Below are 6707 nucleotides of genomic sequence, written 5' to 3' on the forward strand. Positions count from 1 at the left end.
ATTTGCATCTTGCAATGTCTAGTTCAAACTTTAGGCCTTAAATTCTTGCATCATATTAGCTTAGAATGGATTTTTCATGGCCAAGTCCTATTTTATAGTGGTATTCTGCATTTCTAAACTTTCTTATGCACCACTTCACTAAACCACCAATGAATTGTTTCTGTTCTTCTGTAGTTGCTATACTTCTCAAACATACACTAATTCTGTGCACTTAAATAGCCACCACCATTCTCACTTTGACTTGTGCTAAAATATGTTCTCATGCATTCTGTACTGCACTTATCAGGTTGATTACATCCCAATTTTGCATTGGTCATTATGCATGATTGGTTTGAAAGGGCTATAGTATTTTCCATACTCTGAACTAGTGAACTTTTCTGCTTGTAATTCTGAGATTGCTTTTGCATATAGGAGCTAGCCATTAATGTTATTGACCTACCCATGTTTCTATATGCATAGGTATGCAAATGAACTACCTAAACCCGATTAAATATGATGGAAACTTAATTTTATTAGTTAAACTAAAATTGGTAAAAACTAGCCAAGTCTAGCAACCCATGGTTATCCAAATTTTTCGGTTCTCTAATTTTCTATGCATGGGATGATATTTTTATCTTTTGAGCATTTATAACATGATACAAACTGACTCTTAAAACACATAAATGCTTGAATTTTTTTTTAAGTATTCAAAAAATGCACATTTGCTTCTAAATGAGTGTAAACTAGGTTCTAAGAATGGGTGAAATCATGCATATGAAGATGAGAATTGAGACTCATGCGCTATGAATGCCTTGAACAAGTTTTAAAACACTGAAATATGCAATGAAAATGCTCAAAATTGTCCAACAATCATGCACTCACAAAATCATTATTCAAACTAGAATTCTCAAATAAGAAAACCTAGCTAGTTATGCATATTTTTTCAATTATGGGTCTAAATGTACAAAATAAACTAAAAAGTGTGTGGATTCAAAATTTTCTATTGATAATGAGAATTGCACAACAAGTCTTAACATATCCTAAAGAGATTCTGATTGAAGATAGAATATTGAAACAATTTATAATTGAAGATATTATTGAAGATATATTTGAAGAATATCCAGAACGTTGATTACATATCTAATCATCCAAAAAAGGAAGTATTTCAAATTGTTCATTGGCTAAAAAGGAAAGAAGATATAATTCATAGGAAGCAATACACTATAATTGAATATCCAAAACTTTCATAGTGAAGAACGAAGAGTTTGAAGAAAAGGAAGAAAGAAAGGAATGAAGAGAAAATAGAGACAATACATGTTGTAAGGGTTGGTGGAGGGCAGGGTGTTACTGTGCCACGCATGCCTCCTCCTTTACTCTTAACTAGTTTGTTTCCAAGTTGGGTTTAAGAGGTGGTTTTTGTGATTCCAACATCTTTAATTCACTTTCTTCAGTACATTCATACTCTCATGCATATAGAAACATGTCTAGATAATGAGCATTGCATTAAGCCCACCATTTGTAAGTAAATGTAATTTTGAAGCATGTGTTGTCCAAGTTGGATTAACTAGTGATTTTGTGATTTTTGAGTTTTTAATTTAGTTTGAGCATTCATTTAGTGTAGTTTATCATATATAAACATTTTTAGGCCATTTTCATTACATAATTCTTATGTTAGTTTATTCAAGCATTTCATCAAACACTTGGTCAAACCTAGGGTTTCATTGAGGCATTTTATCAAACAATTTCTGGTCTTGCATTTAGGCATAAAATTAGGACAACTTAGGACCTGGAAAACATTCATGGCATGTTTCTTTACATTTCTTCTTATTCATACCCCATTATAAACCTCACACACTCAATTCTTTGAAAATCCTCATATTAAACGTTTAAAAAATTTAGATAAGTGTGTGATTTGTGTTGGGCTATTTTGCATGGTTTCATTACCATTATTGCATCATTTTAGAGTATTTTGTACAAAAAATACCTTCTTTGTTTCTACTTTGTGTTTTATTACTCAAAAGTCAAAATGATAGGCATTGTTTGATTTGGTGTTGAATGACTTGTAGCCAGAAGAACTCCCTGCAAGGTTCATCTGAATTTTGCGGTGTGTTGTTTCCTAAGGGTGGTGATGGCCTTTGTTGCCCTCACTGGCAGCTTCAGGGTTTGGTTGTTGCAGGTATGAATTTTCTTTTTTCTATTTTAGTTTAGTTTTTAATTCTATTTTGGTGCAATTTTAATTTTGTTTTGGTGTTTTTAGAATTTTAGGTTTGCTAACATTTTTCATTAGTTAGATATAGTTTGTCTTTGTTGTTTTTAGGATAGAATTTGTTTTAAAATGTTGTTTCAAATTCAATAGGTAAGTGAACCTAACGAGGACTTACCCTGCTCCTACCTATCTCCATTCACAATGAAGAATCACGGATCACATAGTTCTTTATAAAAATTTGATTAGATTATTTAATTTTTGAAAGTTGTTGTAACATCCTAGTTGGATATTACTAACTTAAAATAAAATAAATAAAATCAAAAATAAATACGAATTAATTACTCTGCCTTTTCCCAAAAATGAGGGAAAATGATAACATGTATTAACAAGTCAATAATTCAAAATCCACCAAAAATAGAAATGTCAACTACAAAAGTCAAGTCTGATAACATAAATGTTAACAAATTCTTTAAAATCCATAAAGCAATAAAACTCTATAAAAGGATACCCCAAGCTAGCCCTGCTCTAGCTCTATGCCTCACTAGTACCACCTACGACATCATCTGCTCTCGTGTAACGCATTACACGATTATCACCAAACACAAGCAGATAAGGTGAGCTAATAGATAAATATATAACAATTTGAATAGATATATGCATGCACTCATCAAAAGAACTTTATCCTTTGATTCCATACCATATGGGCACCACCATGTTATCCATGCTCTACATCTTTGGATGGTAATCTCAAGATCACCTTTATTGCCACACCTACAAGCCACAACTTGTAGAACACGCGCGGGAAACCTACTATGAATCACACTCCGTAACGCCAGGTGGAGTTCCTAATACAAACAATAGTTCGTATATGTCCCAAGACTACCAAACTGCCAACCAACGTCAAAGAGGGCAATCATTTTGGACCCATCCGTACGAGCCACAACTCGTACACTCACACGGGCAACACTCGTCAATCTGAGCCACAACTCAAGGAATGCTCATGTTCATCCGCCATCCCGAGCCACAACTAAAGGGATGCCATTACAAGCCACAACTCAAGGAATGCCACATGTTTACCCTCTATCCCAAGCCACAACTCAAGGAACACTCCAGCAAGTCGACCACGCACATCCAAAGCCTTGTAGACCACGCATATCCAAAGCATACAAATATTTTGTCCCTACATTATCCTCTCGCGTTGCTCTAGAGCAGCCAGGCAAAATTTAGTTCTAGAACGCCCGGCGGACGTCACAAATAGTTAAGCACCACGTGCCTCTAAATCCTCTGATTCTACAGGTATCGCCTAGGAGAACGAACCTCGTCACCAGGTGCCACGCACTCCCAGTGCCACTATAATTGTAGCTATCACCTGGCGGTTAAGACTTGACCGCCAAGCGCTACACCAGTACTCGTGCAGTACTGGTTTAAGCACTCAATCACACATTAAGATTACCTCACCTTCTTATGTATCATCCATCATAACTTGTATACCTATTAACTCTCTAAGTCAGTATTCCACCACCCACTAGGATCCATGTTCATCTCCACCACCTCACTGCCTAATCATTAACAAGACTCTTATACCATTTACATTTATAACATAACAAATATGTGAACTTCATCATTGAACAAACATACCTATAAAGACTCTCACTCCCAATTCCAGTAATTATGCTCACAATTTCCATCCAATCCTTAGCGTGACTAATCTGACCTACAATGATTATACTACCACCAACCCTCCAACTCACAATTTAACCCTAAAAGTCATTAATATTATTACTTTTTACATTTATTATCATCCTAACCCATTGTCTAGATAATTTCCCAATTCATCATTAACTTAACTCATAGGATTCCAGACTCATCATTTCTCCTCACAACCCCACAAAGTCACTTTCTCTACACTGGTGCCTGGCGGCACATAGCTCACCGCCAAGCGATGCATCCAAATTCTTGAAAACCTAGAATTTCTCCCTGCACCTACAAGAACCCAAATTCCCTATTTCCTTTCTTTGTCTATTTCAACAACTTTGCATGTGATTCCACTTCCATTTATACCATTTCACAACCTAAATCACATTCATTAAAATGTTCTAGTGCAATTCAAACACCAAGTATTCTCATAACATTAAAACCACAATTTTCCAAATCCTACAAAAACGTTCATACCACTTTCTCAAATCAACTTCAATTAATATCATAATTCAACAATTTCTAGTATACGACAATCAAGTTATAGATGAAGCTCTCTTCTTCCCCAATTATAAACAACCACGAAACCTCAAAACACCCAAAATTGAGTCAATTTGACTCGTGTCGTCTAGTTAGTGTTCATCGCCGCTAGATGGTTCATACACAAACCCATAAACTAGGTGAACAAGCATGCGTTGCATGGCGGCCAGTTCATGATGCTAGGCGGTCAGACTTGTTAGAGATGACATAGCAGGTGAAGAAACCCAAAATGCTAGGGGTCACGTCAGTGGAAGCTATACAATCATCATTAATTGTGATGCTTCATTTCTTGAGTACCTATTGAGCGGGAAAAATGTTTTGGGTTTGAGGTTTGTGTTATAAATAGACTTTGAGAAAGAACTCATGCACATTGTCTCATTTTCTTGCCTTTGAGAAATTTGCATCGTTCGTGGTTGAGTGTTATCTGATATATTTACTTCTTCTTTGTGCCGTCAACTTTCTCGCATATAAGGTATGTCTAGTGATAGTGATAGTTCTTCTATATCAAGGTCGGGTAGTAGGAGTAGGGAGTCGGGGAGTGAAGGAAGCGATTTTCTGTCTAGGGAGAGAGGAGTCAAATGGAGGTTATTCCTGATATTAGGGAGGATCCTCCCGAAGAGGTAGTAGAGAATAACTTGTCGGCTAAGACTAGATACGAGTGGGTGGTTGTGGGTGTGAGGACTCAATATTCCCTATTTAGATGGTCATGGTTACTCAATATGTGGTTGAAGTGCATCCCTACTTTTGAGAGGGGTACTTCTCCAAACATTGTATCGTTGGAGCGGGTTAGTGTCGTTGTGTGTGTTTGCCACAATCAGGAAGGTGCTAAATAGGGGTTTTTCTATGTATACATGTGTCATTTTTCATAATTGCACATGCGACTTCCCTTTAATGATTTTACCATGGGGGTATTACGGCTATTGAACGTCGCACCCACCCAACTGTATCTGAACATCTAGGTTATACACATGTGTTTCGAGTGCTATGTCAGTCGCTACATCTGCAGCCTTCTCCATAGTGTTTCTTCTATTTTTATGGTACTCATCCAAAAGATCTGGTTACTTGGTTATCGGTGGTGAGTTGGCCAGGGATAAGTATGTTGGACGCTTTTTCACAATCTTTCAAACATTTCAAGGACGGCTTCTTTAAAGTTGTCGTGAAATATGCGGGTCGTTCGCATTTTTATAATGAGGAGGGGAGTACCAAGTTCCCTTTTAGTTGGACAGACAACCCTTGGCGATATAAGGATATGAAGAAGGGGGAGTTGTTGGCAGATGACAGATAAATGGTGGAAGTCTTGGGAAAATTTAGCAATAAACTGCCCACTAAGGGCGTAGTTAGAGTTTATTTATTCGTACACCCGCTTGTTGATTTGGAAGGTATCATTTTTTTTATTTCTTCTTCTTTGCTTAATGCAAGAGATAATCGTTTACTTTCATTTTGTAGGTCATATGGCTATTGGGGAAGAAGAAGTTGAACCTATTCAGGACTATGTGTAGCGAGCATGGTGAAAAGGCCAGAAATGCGGGAATACTGAAGTTCCCAACTTGGAAGAACCATTGGTTGAGGTTCGGGTCCATGGTGGGTGCAAAAGAAAGGCATATATTCATGTTCAAAGGGGGGTTCGAAAAGACTTGAAGAAGGTTAGGGTCAAACTCCTAGGATCGGGGTCTACATCTAGGACGAAAAAGTCTGAGGCTTGTTTGATAGTGTTGTCGGAGACAACAGTGCGGCGTGATATTTCTATTCCTTTGCAATGATAAAAGCCATGTTGGAGTTCAACAGCAAGGCATTGATTTTGGGTCGTAGGGGGGTAACCCTTCTACAGAGGGAATTGAGGGAAGGAGGCAAGGCCAAGGTGGAAGAGACTCAAAAGGCATTGAAAAATCAAGCCGCCAAGCATGAAGAGGAGAAGGCGGCTTGGGAAAAGGAGCGAGAGGAATGGGCGGCTGAGAGAAAACGTCTTGGCTTCTGGAAATTTAGGTGTCTGGATTCAAAGAAAAAGATGAACGAAAGAATCAAAGATTTAGAGGAAGACAATAAGGAGTTAAGGAGAAATATGTCGACATCGAGAGTGAACTCAAAGATTTAAAAAGCCTTGCAACTGAGGAAGATGTTAATATGCAAGCGGAGACTGATCCTGCTATTGATTAGTTTTATTTTGATCATATTCTTGCTTTTGAGCCTAAGTTTGTAATAATTTGCACATTTATTACTTTACAAACATCATTGCTTACTTGCGCTACTTTCTTGAATATATTGGTTGTTTTTATGTATTTACGTGTAT

This window comes from Vigna unguiculata, chromosome 11 (genome assembly GCF_037176805.1).
Source record: "Vigna unguiculata cultivar grain cowpea cultivar isolate G323 ecotype 2 chromosome 11, ASM3717680v1, whole genome shotgun sequence".
Classification (NCBI taxonomy): Eukaryota; Viridiplantae; Streptophyta; class Magnoliopsida; order Fabales; family Fabaceae; genus Vigna; species Vigna unguiculata.